Source organism: Mytilus trossulus, chromosome 9 (genome assembly GCF_036588685.1).
Source record: "Mytilus trossulus isolate FHL-02 chromosome 9, PNRI_Mtr1.1.1.hap1, whole genome shotgun sequence".
Lineage (NCBI taxonomy): Eukaryota > Metazoa > Mollusca > Bivalvia > Mytilida > Mytilidae > Mytilus > Mytilus trossulus.
Genome location: NC_086381.1, coordinates 16,707,869 through 16,726,674, shown reverse-complemented (window position 1 = coordinate 16,726,674; position 18,806 = coordinate 16,707,869). Strand labels below are relative to the sequence as shown.

At 31.7% G+C, this 18,806-nt stretch overlaps 1 pseudogene; it reads left to right on the top strand.

Moving 5' to 3' along the window:
• The window catches only part of LOC134684333 (uncharacterized), a 285,814-nt pseudogene that overhangs the window by 81,921 nt on the left and 185,087 nt on the right, over window positions 1-18,806 (top strand).

The window sequence follows — 18,806 nt, the reverse complement described above, 5'->3', positions numbered from 1 at the left end:
TTTAATCTATTCGTATCTTTATTTTTGCTTACATCGCTTATATGGTCATCTGAGGTCAAATCGATAGTTAATTAGATGGCGTCTGGACTAAAATACACACGAAACGAACCTATATATTATCTACCCCATGCTCTGTAAACTGTTTATTTTAGACTTTTGATAGTTTGGATAAATGTTTTACATTGTTATAAACCAAATATGAGAATTTGAGTCAAATCGGTTACAATGAATTTGACAGCTAGTGCCCCTTTAATAAATAATCAATTCATTAATCAAGAACAAAAGCTCATCCCAAATATATTAATGTTCAACAATAGTATTTTCACGATTTCAATTATTTTCAGGTAAAAAAGAAGTTTTCTCATTGCTAAATGTAATACGTTTAGAGTAAGTATGTTAAGTAATTTGAGTATGAGTTAAATTTTTAGATTTTGAAAATGTTCTTTTTCTCAGAAATCTCAATTATTGAACCTCATTTGTATCTAAAGTTATTTTTATCTTGTTGGTTCACCACAATGAACAGCATAGAATGAAAAAGAAAATGTTGCATTACTTTTTAAATGGAAATGCTCACAACTTTTCTAATTGCCAATACTTGTAAAGTTGACATAGAGAGTACGTGGATCCAGTTATAATAATCAAGTTTTTCTTCATGTAGCAATTTCATATAATAAATGTGGTGGATTCTTTGAATTGTGTTTCTTTGTTTGCCATTACCAGTTTATGAATTCTAACTGCAGCTAGTAATTCATTAGCTTAACTGACTGTTGTTAACTTTAATGTTTGTCCCACTTTTAAACTGTGTGGCTTTGCTTCATTCCTCCATTCAAAATTATCCTTCCAGATTTATAATCCATGACTTGAATGCTGAGAAGAAGTACATGTTAAACATGAATATGAGTGTTTGTTTGGAACAAGATGGAGCTTGTCTGGTTTCTGTACCAATCTTCCAAAACACCAAACTACCTAAACTAGGATGTGATTGGACTGGTGGCTTCAAAATACCAGGTAGGTTGATAGATATTGTCAGGTGTTCAAAGTATAAAGCTTTTTATTCTTGATTAATTGAAATATCACCAAATCTAGTATAAGTAATTATCTTTCAATGTAAAGTTTCTAATGGCTCAGTTTCATACAGAATACCTAAGTGGATTTTTGGAGCTCCTCTACAGTATGTGAAGTTACAAGTTTCAATTTTAGCTGGATCAAAACAAATACTTTAAGAATCATATTTTCTACTCTTCATCTGAGTGAGCAACATGTTAGAGTTTGATTCAAACTGAGGAGCTTAGAGTCACAGTAATGCATTATGAATTTAAACTTTGAAAATAACACTTAGCTTGAAGGTCTACTATAAAGTGGGGTATACATAGCATGAACACATTATTGTTCTAAATATGTTTGAAATATATGACACTGTAAAATATGCATTTATCATACAATCAGTCTTTTTGTAATGAATATCTAAAGATTAGACCACACAATCACCAAATATCTTGATTTCAAAATTGTTCATAAGTTACACTGAAATATTAATGAATATATAGTATTATTACTCATAATTTCTTTGTGAACAGTCACACATTCTTAGTCCAGTAATAATATACATGTACAGCTTCTATTCTAGACTCAAAGAATTAATTAAGTTAACATGATTCTATTAATTTAACCTTTCAACATCTTTCTAAGCAGTAAAAAAAATACACTGAATGAATTTATATTGCAGAACATATGATTCAAGGGTCATACAAAATCAAGATAAATTGTATGAAATCTTTTGTATTTTTTTGTAGAATTTTCACTGGACAAATTCCTAGCAGAGAATAACATCATAGGAAGTGTTCAAGGATTAATGCTAGATCAATTGATGGAGGCTTTAGGAATAACTCCTTACCTAAAGGACACGCCCTGTAACAGACACTTACCTCCCTTTAGTTCTGCACAGTCAGACGGCTGGAATAATGGTACGATATAAAGTCACAACAATGTGCAATGCATGTACATTTATCTCTATTTAGTATGGCCCATTTATGTGCATTATGTTTTCTTGTCTGTGTGTCTGTTCTTCCCTCCCTTTGTTTGTCCGTCTGTTCTTTCGTCTGTCCTGCAATCGGTTCGTCCGTACCACCTCAGGTTAAAGTTTTGGTTAAAGATTTTGGTTGAGGTAGTTTTTGATGAAGTTGAAGTCCAATCAACTTGAAACTTAGTAAACATGTTCTTTATAATATGATCTTTCTGATTTTAATGCAAAATAAGAGATTTTACCCCATTTTCACGGTCCACTGAACATAGAAAATTATATTGCGGATGGGGTATCCATGTACTTGGGACATATTCTTGTTAAATGGTCAAAATGTGGGGGGCAAGGCTTATTATAATCATGGTATATCATTTTAGGGGGGATGGCCAAAGTATTTTGTGTATTTTAACTTGTCAAACCCTTTGAAATTGATTCTTACTTTACAGAATGTACATTGAACCTTCCATACAGATTGCCAACATTATCTGGGCCCCTAACTTGTCAATTGACTGACACCTGTACAGGGATCCAGTGCTGTGTTGAGATTAAGGAGATTGGTAAATCTATTGATGTTTTTGTTATACTGGATGCCTGTAACTACAAATTTGCAGCTGGAATAGAAAAGCTAACATTCAACCAGTCTCTGCTGAATTATGAATTTGGAAAGAAAGAAAGCTTCAACTTAATGAATGTGTTTAGAGTCGGGTTAGTATTTAATTTAATATGGATGCTAAGAATAATTAATGTTATAATTGTTCATTGGTATCGTTGTTAGATGACAACCAAATGACAAAAATATCCTAAACAACATCCTTTAAGGTATTCATTTATGAAAAACCAACTCAATGAAAAAGACACTTAAAGTTAAATTGAGAATGGAAATGGGGAATGTGACAACAACCCAACCATAGAGCAGACTTTAAAAGGATGTATTTTTTTTTATAGTGAAAATGAATGAAAGGTAGAAATACAATTATTGTCATACTAGAATACATAGTATCTGTGTATTTCCTATTGTATGTAAACAAATGCTGTTTTATTCATATTTACTTGATATTATTTTGATTTCTATCAGCTTGTCACCTTTCTTTTTTTGCTCACCTGGCCTAAAAGGCCAAGTGAGCTTTTCTCATCTCTTTAGAGCCTCTAGTTATGGAGAATCATAACTATTTTATCAACTAATTATTAATTCAATGATTTTCAGATATTCCATTGATGATTTAAAGGGAGAGAAACAGTTCCTTGTCAGTATAGATATCAGTGTATGTTTTGAAGCTAATAAACCTTGTGCAAAATCAATTCCAGTCTTAGAAGAAATTAGACTACCTAAACCATTATGTAACCTAGAGAATGGATTCTCTTTCCCAGGTAAAAATGCTTGCTGTGAAGTTTTTTTTGTTTTTCAGATTTTTGTTTTAATTTTCTGGGTTCTGCTGTTCATGTATAATTTCAAGGTCAAATTTTAAAAGATTTGTTTATTAGACTCCTAGAACAACTTTGACAATGTCCTGCATACTTCAAACATCATCTCTTGAATTACACTTTATAGTTTGCAATGCATACTAAGAGTATTTTGTATTGGCGATATTGTAAACAAATTTATTCTATTTTAGACATTTCCCTGAAAAATTTCACTCAGAGTGTAGGGTTGAATATACTGGATCAAATACCTGGCTATGCTGTCGACCTGCTATTGGAAAATTCAGGGATATCCCAATTCTTAGAGGACAGACCATGTGACAGGAAGATGTCTCCTTACAGTCCAGCGGTAAATGGATGGAATAAAAGTAAGTACATGTATAACATACAGTCAGGATAGATATTTTTCCTTCAATTCATACATTTTGTAACTTGGTTAGAGATAAAAACTTGCTCATTATGTCTTATTGACTATTGTTGTTTCTGTTCTTCTGTTTGTTTGTCTATCTATTGTTAACCCTGCCTTTCATGACAGAAAAAAATTTCTGAGCCATAGACGTAAAATTAAAATTGAGAATGGAAATGGGGAATGTGTCAGAGAGACAACAACTCGACCATAGAGCAAACAACAGCCGAAGGCCACCAATGGGTCTTCAATGTAACGAGAAACTCCTGCACCTGGAGGTGTCCTTCAGCTGGCCTCTAAACAAATATGTATACTAGTTCAGTGATAATGGACGTCATACTAAACTCTGAATTATACACAAGAAACTAAAACATATATATCTTGGGTGTTTATACATGATTATGCGAAGCACTATTTTATTTTAAAAAATGGAGGAAATTTGATTGGTTTACTTTCAGCGATTGTTATTTTCTAATATGCAATGAAATGTTATGTGAAATTTTCACTGTAGAACTGGACAGAATAAAACTTTACTCATGCCAAGTATTTTTTTATTTGAAACAAAGATAAATTCTGCACAATTATTTGAAAAGTGCCAATTTAACATTTGATTAAGGGGAAAATTAATGGTGGTATCAGTTAATAAAGATTCAACATATACTATGTCAAAAATGGACGTTTTTTTGTTTTTTTTTAATCGTTGAATTTTAACTATTTACATTGGTACATGTACATGGAATCATGCCAGCTATATGTTAGAATCGGTGAAGAAAGGTAGACATTGGCAATGACAAGTAAAAATTACATGATTAAATATTCTGTCATCTTTTTTTCAGCCTGTCCAGTAGATTTACCTTTGCCAGCCCTGACAGGACCGTTGACCTGTCACATCCCAGACTATTGTACTGGTATAGAATGCTGTGTGGAGGTGAAACCCATTGGTAGATCCTTCCATGCCTACATCTTACTGGATGCCTGTTCTAACAGAATCAAGCTTGGAATTGAAAAGTTTGGAATAGATGTCTCATATCTCAACTTTGAATTTGGTATGCTTCACTTCGATATTATTAAGTTTTGATATAGCTATGGCTTGTCTTGTAAACGTAAAATTCTGAGTGTTTATATTTATAAAGAATATCATATGGCTTTTTCAATATCTCATCCGTATCAACCGAACATCAATATAATCCCAAGAGCTCTGCTCGAGGGATTATATTGGTTGAGGGTTGATATGGTGTGTGATATTGAAAAATCCATATCATATTCACTTTATTATATACATATACCTCAAGTAGATGTTGTTTATGTGACATGACGTCATACAGAAAAGGAGGTTTGAAATGACGTCATACAGATTATAGGTTTGACGTGACGTCATACAGATTATAGGTTTGACATGACGTCATACAGATTAGGGATTTGATAAAGACTTTGCAACAGTGATTGCAAACGATGAAGTGACGTCATACATATTTTTAAAGGTGTGATAAAGCTTTGGCAAGCGTACTGATATCAATATCATATCAGAAATTATTGCGTGCATCTATTATTGCGATTTTGGACTTTTTATTTTTACGTTTTTTGGAAAAATCCTGTTTAATTCATATAAATATTTCAAAATGCAAGTATAAATTATTGCGTTTACAACTCTGTTTTTTTTACAATAATAAAAACCTCGCTATAATTTCTGAATTTACAGTATACAGATGTTACAAAGTTCACATAAAATACAAAACACATGTCATGTACCCGATAGTTCAAACCATTCCAGCTATGTTGTTCTTTTGTCAACAGACCTTTCCAAACATCTCTCTCCTATCATGTTACTATGACACAACGTTAAAACTTGGAAATAACTTTAACACAGCATTGCATAATCATGTTAATGTAGCTAAAGTTATAATGTTATCATGGACAATAGAACTATCAGCTTTGAGGCTTGTCTGCTGCATGTCCTCCAAGAGAATAAATACCATCAGTTGAGCCTTTTTTTAGTGATTTAATTAGCCAAAAAATGTTTTTATCATCTCCTTTGATGGTTAATTGCATATTAAACTGATGAATGCTTTCAAAATGTATCTTCTTTTGTCAAATTCATTATAAATTAAAGCAATTCTGTCCAGTGGTATCGGGTAAACTACCTGACGATTAAATTGTAGTTTGTGATTCCCCCGTCTTTTCCCAATATTATACTCAGTTTTTCATTAGATCATTAGATACACAGATTCCATCTCTTAGCTGTTACCTTATTAATTCTGATGTTTGTTCACAGTTCATACTTGAATTCTCAAATTTAAAATGCTTTGCAATTTTAAAATTTTCAACTATTTCTTCTGAATGACTAAAACATTGTTTAAAGTTCAAATAATTCTTCCTATAGGGTTCCAATAGAAATTGGAAAAGAAAATAAATGAAGGGTTTATTTTACTTGTCAGCACAGCAGTATAATGTTTTTATTACTTTTCAGGTGCTGTGCAGCATGCCAAACTAGCCAGTATAATTACAGTCGAGTAAGTATATAATCACATAAAACTTCTTAAAGATGTATGTCTTTTTTTTCTGTTATGCGTAACTAACAGCAAAGTAAGTTACATTACAAAAACTATGATTCCATATATAAAAATAAGAAGATCTGGTATGATTGCCAATGTGACATCACTCAACTAGGATCCAAATGACACATGTACAGGAATTAACAAATATGTTTCCATCGTCAGTGTGCAAGGTTGATCTTAGATGGCACCATCAACTCATTTAATGTATTTTTGATGATATAACACACATATTGACTTTTTGAATTTGTTCACAGAGGGCAGAGGTCAACAAAAAAGATTTTTTTACAAATAAAATGTTAAAAGAAATTTAAAAGATATGATTAAACTTTACATATGAAATGGTTTGTAATATACTTTGATATTTGGTGTTAGTTAATTTACATATGAAATGGTTTCTGATATTCTTTGGTATTGTTTATTAGTTACTCTGTATTCAACCTGTTTGATGAGAAGAAATACATGGTGAACATGAACCTCAGTGTATGTCTAGAGCCAGGGTCATGTGACATCAATGTGGAAATATTTAATGAAATGTACCTGCCCAAGATTGGATGTGACTGGAATGTTGATTTCTCAGGTAAACAATATATAAATAATACATAGCTGAGAGGGTGATAGAGAAGATTGGTACCCAGAGAAAACATTGTCAACTGCGGGGTAACCTGCTCTATTACCCTTTCAGCTATGTGTTATCTAATTTATTATACTGAATGTTGCAGGTATTATTTTTTTATTTTGATAGTCAAATAGAACTTATTTGATTACTTGATGTAAATTCAATGCATTGTCCTTTAAATTATCAATTTTTGATTGGTCCATACAAGAGGGTAACATTAAAAGAAATGTCACCTGCTCAGCCATGTAACAAAGTAAATTAAATTAAATTTCATGATGAGTAAATATCTCAGTTTACATTTGCAATTCAGTCTTGCAAAATTTGAATAAATTTAAATCCAACTATTGCCTTTTCTGTAAATTGAAAACAAATCTTAATTTGCACATGCCTTATACATATTGGAAGTTTGGTGGGAGGGGATGGTTAGAAAAGAAAACACACTGAAAGATACAATAAAAAACTGTATTTAATTTTCTCATCATACAATCATGTAAACAAATTTTACCATTGTACATTGTTATATTTTAGGAATTTCAGTGACAGATTTCCTGAAGGAGAAGGGTCTCTCACTATCCAACCAATTATCCAACAATGTTATTTCCCAGGTGTTAGAAAGGATAGGTGTTACAGAATACTTAGAAAGTCCACAGTGTGATAGACATAGCTCTACCTATAGCCCTTCTAAAAATGGGTGGAAAAATGGTTAGTAAATTCTAATGATATTTAGCGAATAGTGAATTCTGTTCTGATTAATTTAATATGGAACTAACAAATAATTATTGAAACTGTTGATTAACAACGTAAATCAAGACTAATTATTGTTTACAGGAAATGTCATCAAAATTTATGATGCAAGTTTTACTTAATGCAATATTTTTGCAATAATAATAACATAGTAAAGACTCCTTAAAGCACAGAAGCTTGTTGAAGACTGAGAGTTATCTATTGACTTTCTGTATTTCAGATTGTCCATCAGGCAAATTGGACCTACCAGCTATATCAGGACCGTTGCAATGTACACTCCTGTCAAGTTGTACAGCTGTTGACTGTTGTATTTATGTTGATTTCCTCAAGAGATCATTCCACGTTATGTTAGATATTGATATGTGTTTAAGGAAGATAACTCTCGGAGTAGAAAAACTCAAAATGGATCTGTCGGTTTTGGATTACACATGGGGTAAGTTGTTCTTATTTTGATTAGATCATTTACAAAAGAGAGGAGGAAACCATATAAGAGGGGGAGGGGGGTTCTGAGGGGTCCTGATCCCAAACTCCCAGGCTTAAAAACATGAAATTCTGAGGTCCAGAATTTAAAGAAATTTAAATCCAGACATCTCGATTTTTCGAAAAAAGAATTTCCAAGTCCTGAAAGGACCGATCCCGGAATTCCCAGCTTAAAAACACCTGATCCTGACATCCTGAAAAAGGTCCTGCCCCCTTCTCATATCAAACTCTACTGTATCAAAATGTAACATTTTTTTCAGAGCTTTATTTTAATGAAAATCTCATAAGTATATCAAAATGCTGCTTTACTATAATCACCAAGCATTTAGAATGAGAATGTTTTCTTATTTACCCATTTAAGGTGCTACTTAATCAAACAATAAAACAAAAGAAACATTTTGAGGTCATGGTATGGTATTTTTAAATCTATATATAAAACTTGTAATAAATCATTAGAGTTTTTAAATATCTGAAAGGTTTTCGTTTGTTGAATATAGATACATATGAATTATATATTTTTTACAGGTGTGAAAGACAGTTACAAACTAATGGATACAGTTGTTATGGAGTATGTACATTTATTATATTATTTTACTACTACAAAAAATGAAGAATCCTGGCATTGACTTTTATATGATATTTTTATAAAAAAGTTGACTGTATGTGCATTTGAAGTTATGATTCATAAGTGTAAGTCATCAAATAGAAAAATTGTAAGACTGAACCTACAATTATTTTGCAGGAAATAATTGACTTGATTTCTATAAGCTTTTGATTACCTTTTATGGTCATTCCTAAAAAAAGATTAAACAAATTGATCAAAACATATTTTCTGTTGTGTTATTTTTTATGATTATTTTGTTTTGCCAACAGTTACAGCATTGACAACAGAGATGTCAAAAACATATTTAATGTCAGCCTCAATATCAGTGTTAGATTTGACCCTGGGAACAGCATGTTTGATTGGGTCTTGTTACAGGACACACCCCTTCCTCAGATACCATGTGATTGGAACAGTGGATTTGCTTTAAAAGGTATAATAGATATTTAGTTTAATTTTGGCCGACAGTACAAGAACCCTATGGGTAGTTAAGATCGTTGAAATCCACCCTCATCGTCAGTGTTATAGATAATAAAGTCACTGTTGGATTATAGTTTATGACCATACTATTAATTTCAGAATTACAGAGGATTTAGAAAAATATTTGGTGTTTGACCTTTTAAGTGAAAAGGAGAAACATGGTATATTTATCAACAAGACAGCAATTAAACAACATAATTACAATGACTGCTAACATTAAACCAAAATAGTATATAAAACAATGATATTTAAAGACATTGTTAACCTCTGAAATTGTGTGAACATTTTGAACTTATTCTTGACTTATTCATCAGTATATATTGTTTTATACATAAAAATCATCCTAAAATATGCATAAAATATTTGCCACTGGACGTGCAACAAAAACAATCAATCAATGAAAAAATAAGGAAAAATGGTATGATTTCTAATGAAACAACTATTCATAGACAAATGAACAAATATGTAATCAATTAAAGGCACCATACAGCCTTTGACAATGGGAAAAACCCATACTATATAGAAAGCTATAAATGGAAAAAGTATGACAAAAGTATGAAAAATTGTGAATTAATTCAGAAGAAGACCAAGAATACTGATTTACACAACAATTACTATTTACTAATAAATGACCATGGACTAGTAATAAGTATGGTGGCATGTATGATGAATAGACTAAAGATGCAAAAAAGAGTATGCATTTAACTGAATTGTAATGGTACATTAAAACTTTTTTTTATTTCAGATTTTTCTCTGACATCATGGATGCAGAATGTAAACTTGCCATCAGGACAACAGTTATCTAGAATCATGGCCTCCAAACTATTTGAACAACTTGACATAGGTAGTCTGATGGAGGAGAACTCTTGTCAGAGATCTGGTCCTAAATATAGTCCTGCTGTTGATGGCTGGAAGAAAGGTATGTTATATATAGAAATATGTGAGTAATATTATTTCTTTTATTGCGAAACCTATGATAGTTTTCCATAGATTCACCTGCAAGTTACCTGTCGATTTAAACTTTTGTAAGTTTTATTGTCCCATCTAACAAATACAACAGGTATTGTTCTCTGTTTAGTTTATTCACTTACCAAATATAGTTCTCTGTTACTAATGGGCAAAGTTCATGATAGATATAATTGTAAGAAGCAAAATCGTTCAGTAAAGTAAGAACTTCAAACACATCACCATCACCAAAATACAATTTTGTCATGAATCCATTTGTGTCCTTTGTTTAATATGCACATAGACCAAGGTGAGCGACACAGGCTCTTTAGAGCCTCTAGTTTATTGTTTCAAGATATATACTTATTTATATTACATGTTATTCTATTGATGACACTGAGTCATTCGTGTTGATGCTATTTTATATATTACAAGTATCTGTTTTTTTCAGACTGTCCATTAAATGTACCCATGACACCCCTGAAGGTACCAGCCACTTGTCTGATACCCTCACACTGTACTGGTGTTGACTGTTGTGTAGACATAGATCTCTTAGGAAGGTCCTTACATGCCTACATAGATCTGGATACTTGTAACAACCAGTTCACTGTTGGGATTGAGAAACTTAAACTGGATCCTGTCAGTCTAATTGATTATAAATTTGGTAGGTGTATCTCTTTATACTGTGTATTTATTTATTTTCCTGGGTACCAAATTCTGTTGATTCAGGAAACTATGTATTTTCTTGGATATTTGATTTCGTGAAATTTGGCAAATTTGGCATACAGATCTTTAGAAAGTTTGTAATTTGTTGAACATTTAATCAAAATCCACAAAAGTTGGTATCCAACAATTAATAATAAATCCAAAGTAACTGAAAATTACTATTGAAGAATCCTTGCAAAAAACTTTGATGAGAAACTTACTTCTATAATTTATTTATTTTACAGTGAAACTGCAAAAATAAATCTTTTGTTCATGTGATACTAAATATCTATTGATCATTGAGAAATATTCAAATCAGATATGTTTATAATTTCTGTAATCTGTTTATCAAAGGGAAAACTATTTCAGAAAAATGTAAGAAAAGTTAAATATACAAATGTTGAAGTCAGCTTTCAATGAATAAGCATAAATTAAGATGCAAGTTTATTTAAACTATATTCTATAATTGGAGTTAAAGATACAAATTTTGTTTTTTTAGGAACAACAAATCATTTCAATCTGAAAGGAGCTGTACGTGTGACGTAAGTACTAAGATAGACTGTAAGTAAGTCCTGTCACATCTAGAGTGTTTGGCTAATTTAAAATTGATATGGGAAGATTTTATCTACAAAAAACAACAATATCTCAATTAATGAAGAAAAACTACTTAAATTTTGGCTGTGATTGCTCATGGGAATGTATAGAATGTAAAAACAAAATGCTTGGCAAATGTCCTGACCATTATAATTTCATACCTTACATTTCAAGACGATCTATGAAATTTCACAGATGTAATAATGTTTTAGGTATAAAATAGATGACCTGAAGATTGAGCGACAGTATCGTGTAAGCCTTAAAATCAGTGTATGCTTCGAGTCCACTGGATCTTGTTTATACCATTTTGAACTCTACAACAATGCTCTTGTTCCAAAAATACTCTGTGATTGGGAGTCAGGATTCTCTGTTCCAGGTATTGAAAAATTTATTCATTTGCATGGTATAAATTTATAGTATTATCCATTATATGACCATTTAAACATATTTACATAACATTAAATTTACAATTCAAAATAATGTATTTAAATTTCTTATAATTTTGAATTAATCTATTTGTTATGAAATATAAAATATGAGGATGACAGTGACCAAAGAACAAATATAGCAGACCTTACTGATAACTTTACAGAAGCTGCAGCCAGTAACGGCACAGTTTTCAAAAATTTAGTAGATATTTTGTTTGAAACTGGACTGCTAAAATAAAAAAAATAACCTTAGTTTTCATCACTGTTTATTGATATTTACAATTTGATCTACTAGTACCTAAAAAACATGATTCAAGTACAAAAAAATAAAAAGTTAAGCAATGCACTTGCTGGGGTTTATATGAGACCCTTTGAAATTGTTTATTTTGTATTTGCAGGATTTTCTCTTCAGAAGTTTGTAACTGATGCTGGCCTGTCTGTGGGACAAACCCTGACAGACTCTGTCCTGAGTAACCTGTTTAATCAGCTGGGTATATCTTCTTACCTACTGGATACACCATGTCATCTGAATGAGTATACACCCAGTAAAGATGGATGGAAAACAGGTTTGTATCTGTAGATTCATTAAATTTATTTTATCTTGCACTGCAAGCAAATGGGAACCATTATGCATTCTGATCTGTGTGTCCATCCAAATGTCAGTTTGTCTTATATCATGCAGGTTAATGTTTTGGTTAAAGGTAGTGTCCCATAATGTATCGTAAACATAATCATTGTGATGTGAACTTATAAAGTTATATGTCACAAGAGGCTTTTACCCTATATTCCATGGTTCATTTAACAATGAAAATGTCACAGTATGCTGGGTGCAAGGTGTCATATCAAAAGATATGCTTGTTTTAGTCTCGCCTTGATAGAGTCAAAAAGTGAGACATAGGTATGTTGTTTCCGGCAGTGACAGCAGCGTCAACAATGTATTAGTTTGGCACATCTCATTTCCATGGAGAATATTTGGTCTCACCCCTAAGTCACAGTCTAATGACCTTGAAACTTATCTTAGTTTACATGTATTAGTTTGTGATTAGATCTAATCAGTCTAAGATGAACTGCTTATGTTAAGTCAATGATATTTGGTATACAAATTTATTGGCATTTGCAAGCTAAGTATCGTTTCCATGGAGATTATATAGCCCCACCCCCTCTTATTGTCTTCAACTATTCTATAGTTTACTAGTTAATGTTTGTATTTAGATTTGGGAACAACTTATAATAAGTCAATGTTCATGATGGTATTTGGTATGCAGTTGTATAAGCATTGGCACATCTCATTTACATAATGAATGTTTAGCCATGTAACTCAGTCATGACTCATGGCATTGGTTCATTGACTTTGAATATTTTCTTAACTTGTGTAAGCTGTTAAAGTATTGCTATTTTGATTTCAACATTTGCATAATCCAAATTACAAAAAGGAGAGACATATCTCTGTGATAACAGTTTATTGAATATATATTAATCATTGATTACAAAACTCAGAAAAGTATGTATTTTATAAATTTTCATTTTACTCCTGAACTTGTATCAGTTTGAAAAGATTTTGGTGGCACATACAAATATAACTTTTTTTGTGGCCCTGCAACGAAGTTGTCGGTGCCATATAGTTTTACCCCTGTCCGAAATTCTAAAATTCCGTCATTCAGCAACAAACCATTATACAGACTTTTTTTCTAAACTCTTTCAGATATTGGGCTGATTTTTGGTATGTGAGTTACTCATAATGAGTTACAGATCAAGTTCAAGTTTTGTTCCGATGAGCTAATATTTGCCAAAATTAAGGGTTTACATCTTTGAAAATTGTTGAAAATCACAGTTATGCAGACTTCTTTTCTATAAGCCTCCAGATTTTGATCTGATTTTTTAAAAATACATTTAATTGTCTTCTTTATTGTTCTTTTTGTATTTCTGTAGACAGGAATATTTAAATTCCTTGCCACAGTTAAGCTATAACATCTATTTTCAGACTTTAATACTACTGCTAACAATACATACAAGCTTTTTTCCTGATTAATTGTTTTGTGCATAGTTAACTTTGATGTGAGGTTAACGTCAGTTAAATATACTGTCACCAGTTGATTCTCCTCTGTTAGAGATAAGAGTAGAAATAATACTGTAAATTCTAATGCAACAACGTTTGTAACGTTCATTTTGATTGGATAACGTTACTTTCTTACATGGCATCAATTGACAATTGATGCTATGGGACGTACGCGCAAGCGCAGACGGCATATGACAGATTTTAAATACATGGTTTAACGTTGTTTTACTGTCAGTTTCATTAGAATGGAGATAACAATATTGTATTTTAAGCTCCGACGGCATCAATTGGGGATTTGATGGTCGCAAATACCCGTTTACTGTCTCCGCTAACGTGTCGCCAGTAAACTTAATTTGCGACCATCAAATCCCCAATTGATGCCGTCGGAGCTTAAAATACAATACAGTTATCTCCTAATTGTATATGTTTCAGACTGTAAGAATGATCTGGCTTTACCAACTTTACCCCTGACAGCCAGATGTAGCATAGGAGATTCCTGTACTGCTGTTAGTTGTTGTATGGAGGTAGACGTCCTGAAGAGGGCCTTCAATGCTAGAGTAGATCTGGACACTTGTAACTACAAACTCAAATTTGGTCTTGAGAAACTCACCCAGGAAATAGATTTGTTTGATTACAAATGGGGTAAGAATTTGTGTAAACTTATGTAATAGAGAATGTAATATATTTGTTTTCTGAATTTTAAATGTCTTTGCAATATACAAGTAAATAAATTGTACATTTAGAAGACAATAACAATCAAAACCAAGGAGGAAACAAAGACTCATAAAACCAAAGGACATTTACATCAACAGTTATGACTAATAAATAAGAAACAACATGAACTCCACTAAAAACCAGTTTTCTATAAAATCATGACCAGTTATGTGGATTGTTTGTATGATTAAATTTTTTTGATTTCAAATCACAAAGTCATAAAAAAAAACAACCATGTCTGATGAAGTTACATAGAATGAACACACTTTTTTGCAATCTCTGAAAAGGATAGATAAAGAGTGCCTTCCTATCGTCTTAACCCTTTCAACGCTACACAAAAAAATAGAAAAATGGCTGCTGCTGCTGCATTTTTTTTTAGTTCATTCATTAGAACAATATTTTCCTTTTCAGACTGCTGTATCTTTTTTATTATATGAGATACAGAGAAAGTTAATGCATGAAAAATGCTCAGGATAGCATGAACTGTAATGTTAGGCAATTATTTTACTGAAATTTTTATCAGGTTACCTGCGTTTTCAGGTAATTAACAGGTAAAAGGTGTAATTTATTACATTTGTGTTGAATTTTGAATAAAAACTACTTTTAGTCTTCATTTATTTTGTTGTTTTATCTGCCATATTGTAAAGAAGACACCAGTTGCCTGATTCCGTAGCGTATTGTACCATACATAACGTTTTATGTAATAGTGGCACAAATAAATAGCTCCGTCCTAAAAAATTTCAGTCAACCTCTGTTTTCCCCCCTTTTTCTACGTCTCGTAATGATCGATCAAATCATATTTCCCACACGAACTTAATGTAATAAATACATTGAGATAACAAGAAACCTTTTAACTAATCCTCGTTGTTAGTTTCGCCAAGGAAATGCTGAAATTTTTCCATATTTACAGCTTCGTTTCCGATTTCCACCATTTGCATTTGTCAAAATATTTGTTTTTATTTTCCTTCTATTTTCCTTCTACTGCATGATTTTACTATAAAAATTGTCGGGATTTCAAGCGCAAATGAGACCTTGCATATCCTAGATTCAAACGATGAAAAATTAGAGAGAACCCGAATGAAAACCGAATGGTTTAAGAGTCCTAATGAAAAATCCTTTTTCATCGCGGCATATGCCGCGAATAGCAGTGGCGAACGGTGTACGTCATCGCGGCATATGCCGTGTATAGCGTTGAAAGGGTTAAAATGGTTAGAGAAACAGATATCAACAAATTGGATAGTTCTGTAATTACGTTATGCAGATCTAGAATTGCATATTATATAGATATTAAAATACACATTTTTACAAAATTACAAATAAATGTTGTTTATCACGATTATGAGTTGCAACTATATACAACCATTTTAAGCGAAACTATACAATAAAGTTTATTTATTTATTTTTTCCATAGGAACCCTAGAGAAAAAGTATCTAATGAATGTAGTCAGAATTGAGTAAGTGCTTTAATTTCTTTAATGTACAATTGTCTAAACAACTTACTTTTTGGACAGAATCTGTTAAATTGTCATGTCAGCATGGTTGGTCACTTTGATGGGCAGTTTGTTATGTCATGTGAACTAATAACATAAATGAATGACATGACTTACACATAAAAGGAAAGCTGTGTGGCATATTAAAAAAGATATTCCAACTTTTGCATACACAGAATCTTAGAATATGGAGTAAAATGTACTTTAAATTTGTACATATAATACTGATTTCTCTTTATATGACTTATAGATTGGTACTAGAATGTTTGTTATCATGCAAGATTTAGACCAAAAGTTTGGTAACCGATGCAGTCAAAGTTAAAAAAAAAGAAAAAAAGATAAAAAGTCAAAGTCTTTAAAGGACAATTTTCATTAGAAAGTTTACAAGAATTGATTATTTTAGGATTAAGGTGGTACCCAACACCTTGAATTAATTTGGCTCGTTTAATTTTCATAAAATTTTGAATATATATATTTACTTTGACCATCTGACAAAAATATAAAAATTTCAAAAAATTTTAACCAAGCATTTTATCAGAAAAATTACACTGGTTATATAGCAGTTTGACAAACTCTAATTTTGATCATTGATATTTTTATTCCCTTAACAACACAACGTCTTTAAAACGTTTAGCTGATTTTACAGAGTTATCTCCCTGTAGTGTTAGGTACCACCTTAAGTTATGAAGTCTTAAAAATTGTTTGTTTGTTTTTGTAGATTTATTGTTGATGACATGGTTGATGACAAACAGTTCAAAGTAAATCTGAATCTAAGTCTGTGTTTTGAGGATGGGAAGGCTTGTATGTTCACAATGAATGTCTTCAAGGATACAAAGCTACCAAAAGTCTTCTGTGACTGGGGAACAGGCTTTCTAATACCAGGTTAGTATGAAGGATTATTCTGTGATTGGGAAACAGGTTAGAATGAGAGATTATACATTGTATACAAGAGAATTAATTCAATCAGAAACAAGTTGAAAAGTATATTGATGGCCATAATTTAAGAATACATTGATGATTTTGACATGTATAAGGCTATAGCTATTGATAAACAAATGATGAAAATGGACATGTAAAGTATAGGTTTACAAAAGTTCAATAAAAAACTCTTCTACTTCAGCAATCTTAACAGACAGGTCTATATGATAGACTTGCCCTCAGTCAGATGTCACAACAGTGAAACACTGCATCTATTTAAACTTAAAGACTCTATGCAAAGAGAAAATTATGACAAACTGCAAAATAAAGATGGTTAGTAGTCCAGAGGATATCTCTACAAGTAAAATATTTCTTCTATTCATTAAAAAAAGCATTATTTTTTTTGCAGACTTTTCCCTGATGAAGTTCCTTGAGAGCCAAGGAGAGAAACTAGGAACCAGTCTTTCAAGTGGTGTCACATCATTACTTATGAAAACCTTGGGTGTAGATAAATTCTTAGGGATGCCAGAATGTCAACGATCGTCCAGTCCCTACATCATTACTAATGGAGGATGGAACAGTACAGGTAGGTAGACTAACTTCTATTGAAGTTATATTGAAGACCTATTGGTGCATTGAATACCCATTGGTGGGCCTTCAGCTGTTGTCTGCTCTTTGGTCGGGTTGTTGTTTCTTTGACACATTCCCCATTTCCATTCTCAATTTTTATACGTGTGTTATAATCTTATTTTGACATAGCAGAATGTAACAGCTTTCTTCTTCAAGCTGTTGAAGTTATCTAAAGTTTAAGTCAGATGAAGATAGAATAATGAATTTGTCAAAGGGAGATAATTTCTATTGCAGTCTAGAGTCATTTGGCTACCTTCAGCACCATACTGCCATATTGTAAATGGTAAATACTATTTTTTCAATATGTTGCAAGCATATAGTAAAAATGAATATGTTTTTTTTCTATTTATCTTGTATTGTATATTTACCATAAATGGTCATAAACTTATAAAAACCCATAACCACTGTCTTAACTAGAATACAAATTAACATTGCACTCAACAAGCAACCTTGATGTATTGATTCTTATTAAATAAATAAATCAACTTCAATATTATATTTCAGCTTGTCCAGTAATAACAGGAACACCTGCCTTAGATTCATCTGTGTCCTGCTCTGTAGCAAGCACCTGTTCAGCCATAAACTGCTGTATGGATATCAAGTTCATAGGTCGAACCATCAACACTAAGATATCACTGGATCCATGTAAATATGAATTGGAGCTGAAAATAGAAGCTCTTCAGATCACAAAATCACTTCTCAACTACAAATGGGGAGAAAAGGAGACCTTCAATTTACAAGGAGGAATAAAACTACAGTAAGATTTCAGGATTTTCTTAATTTGGAATCATAAGTATTGTTAAATTCATTTAAAGGCAAAAACCTGCTGTATAAAAACAGTAAAAGAATGAAAATTAATTGTTTGATTGTACTCAGTAAGTGGCTGTTTTCAGAGAATGTCTTATGTTACTGCTTATTCAAAAGGTAAGGGCTGGTCTGATCTTTGAACAAAGTTCCTTAATGTTGAAAAACTTAGAGATAACAAAGAACAGCAATACTGTTCTT